The following is a 2,472-nucleotide window of genomic DNA, read 5'->3' on the forward strand; positions in this document are numbered from 1 at the left end:
TCCTGAGCCTGCGGATGCGTATTGCCCTCAGGAAGATAAACTGTGCACCACGTGCTGCGCCATCAAAATGTGGCAGCAAGAGTGTAGCCATGAGAGTACTTGCTGAGCGAGTCAAGTAATACCATCGGTGATCTGCAAGACGGCTGAGAAGAAAAAGGCCCTTTTCAGGGCCACACCACTTGCCTTACACAGAGGCCATGCTGCATGTTTCGAAAACCCTTATACGATTCTTAAGCTACACACTGCACTTAAGCTGCTGTTGGGAGAATAAAGTTTTTGTATTTTGCTACACAGCTGGCTGTACAGACAGCTAGTTGTGTGTTTGTCTGCGGCTTTGTCAGTTTATGCACATACCAAAATCATCACAATCAACGGTGGTTTAGTCTACAACCGTCCACTCAAACTGCAAGCTACCTATCTTCAAATTAAATCAGTTTGTAGCGCACAACGCAACGTAGATCCTCTCAACACATATCACAACCACAACGGCAGTGTCAAAGACTACACTCAAACTGGATGTTCAGTTTCAAACGCACAACGCAATGTAGATCCTATCAGAACACATATCACAACCAACGGCGCTGTCAGACCACAATCGTCCACTCAAACGAACTAATTTTCAAATAAGATCAGTTTCAAACGCACAACGCGATGTAGATCCTATCAGAACACATATCACAACCAACGGCGCTGTCAGACCACAATCGTCCACTCAAACGAACTAATTTTCAAATAAGATCAGTTTCAAACGCACAAAGCGATGTAGATCCTATCAGAACACACATCACAACCAACGGCGCTGTCAGACTACAATCGTCCACTCAAACGAACTAATTTTCAAATAAAATCAGTTTCAAACGCACAACGTAGTGTAGATCCCTTCAGAACAGACCTCACAACCAACGGCGGTGTCAGAATACAGTTGTCCACTCAAACTGGAACTGATCCTCAAATAAAATCAGTTTCAAGCGCACAACGCAGTGTAGATCCTCTCGACACTTATCACAATTACAGTCACTGTAATCACAACTACAACGGCAGTGTCAAAGTCTACAATCGCCCACTCAAACTGGAACTTATCTTCAAATTAAATCAGTTTCAAACGCACAACGCAGTGTAGATCCCTTCAGAACAGACATCACAACCAACGGCGGTGTCAGAATACAGTTGTCCACTCAAACTGGAACTGATCCTCAAATAAAATCAGTTTCAAGCGCACAACGCAGTGTAGATCCTCTCGACACTTATCACAATTACAGTCACTGTAATCACAACTACAACGGCAGTGTCAAAGTCTACAATCGCCCACTCAAACTGGAACTTATCTTCAAATTAAATCAGTTTCAAACGCACAACGCAGTGTAGATCCCTTCAGAACAGACATCACAACCAACGGCGGTGTCAGAATACAGTTGTCCACTCAAACTGGAACTGATCCTCAAATAAAATCAGTTTCAAACGCACAACGCAGTGTAGATCCTCTCGACACTTATCACAATTACAGTCACTGTAATCACAACTACAACGGCAGTGTCAAAGTCTACAATCGCCCACTCAAACTGGAACTTATCTTCAAATTAAATCAGTTTCAAAGACACAACGCAATGTAGATCCTATCAACACACACGAAACTTCGAGCACCCGCAGAGATCGACGCGAGAAAGCAAATCATACCTACGGCTCACCCGAAGTGAGCGGGAACTGTACGGGGACCGTATCATAACGTCATAACTGAGAGAAACCGAAACAGGAACCACTTTGCTGCCAGGACAGCTACGCCACAAAATGGCCGCCGTGTTCGTCGGCGTAGCTCAGTGTCGATACTGTAAGCGTAGCTTATATAGTGACTCTACTCCCGCCTTTCGGTGCATATGAGCATTCAGGTGTTCTGGACGTTTGGTGCTTATGAGCAGCTTCTCCCCCCCTGCTCATTTCCACCAAACGCTCAAAACCACCGACTTTTTTTCGGTGCATGTGAGCGTTTGGAGGTTTTGAGCACTTGGAGGTTATGAGCATTTGGTGCTTATGAGCTACTACCATGTCTTCGGGGCAGGTAGAGGGACAAAGGCGTGTCACTAAGAGCGCCTTGCTCTTCTTGGCAACAGTGGATGACACAGCCTTGAGATGGGACGCAGTTGAAGTTCCATGGGTGACCTCTTTCCGTTCTGGACGGCGTAAAGAGTTCATTGCAAAATGGAAGGCTGGGGGACCATTTGAGGTCGGCGGGGAAGGATGCTGCAATGGCGGCAGGCTAGCCAAGGGAGCTGAGGTGGGGCGCATCGCTGGTGGACGTCCGTTCCAGGATTGGCCAGGGCCGTCAGGCACAGAGTGCATATTTTCAGGGTAAGATGGCTGTTGTTTTGGCAGCACACGTTCATTCGTGGGAACACTAGACGAAACCGGACGCACGTTGGGTTTAAGATGTCCGATTTCACGGCGTATTCCATTATTTTGGATAGTGTTATCCGCAAG

Source organism: Ornithodoros turicata, chromosome 1, assembly GCF_037126465.1.
Source record: "Ornithodoros turicata isolate Travis chromosome 1, ASM3712646v1, whole genome shotgun sequence".
Classification (NCBI taxonomy): domain Eukaryota; kingdom Metazoa; phylum Arthropoda; class Arachnida; order Ixodida; family Argasidae; genus Ornithodoros; species Ornithodoros turicata.